A 711-nucleotide genomic window follows, 5' to 3' on the forward strand; every position below is an offset into this window, starting at 1 on the left:
CGGAGTGACACGAGCAATCAGATTTCCCTTCAAAGGTCAAGGCAGAATTCAAGGCACAGCTGGGTGGAAGTCGTGCTTGGTGTCTTAGGGAGAATTAGGAAGTTTGGCTTTGGTAGCTGCAGACTGATTGTTTTGCAACTGGATTAATGGCTAACGTTCGTACTTGGACCTGCAGCGGATCTGAACCTCACCTTCCTGGTGAAGGGCGTCTCCGTGCCCAGGTCCACCACCAGGTCCCTGGTGGGGGACGTGCGTGTCGGCCGTGGGAGGCTCTTCAAGAGGCATGAGGGGCTGATGACGGGCTGGGCTTGGCTTCTGATGGTGGCCTAGCTTAATCATCGACCTTGACCGTCACAGTGGTGAGGGAGCAGGGTGGGTGTCTGGGGAAGGAAACCACCACCAAGAGCAGCCCAGGCGGCCTCTGGCCGGGAGTTGGGAAATCCCTTGATCTCCTCCTGTAGCAGCCAGGAAGCGTCTTGAGGCAGAGGTCCTCTTTAGGAGTCTTTTTGCCAGGGCAGTTGGGCCGGGTCTCCCAGGGTCTCAGGCAGCCAGACCTACAGCAACGTGGCGGCTCACTTCTTTTTCTCCAGGGCATCTGCACTTAGGAGAATGGGAGCCATTTCCCCTGGAACCTGGGCTGGTGGCCCAGCGCCCAGGATGTGTGTTTATTGGTTGAATCACTTCTGAGTAGGTGCAGGGTGGGGGGGGGGG

Source organism: Delphinapterus leucas, chromosome 13, assembly GCF_059928025.1.
Source record: "Delphinapterus leucas isolate spDelLeu-1000000601 "Yukka" chromosome 13, BTC_Dleu_Yukka2, whole genome shotgun sequence".
Lineage (NCBI taxonomy): Eukaryota > Metazoa > Chordata > Mammalia > Artiodactyla > Monodontidae > Delphinapterus > Delphinapterus leucas.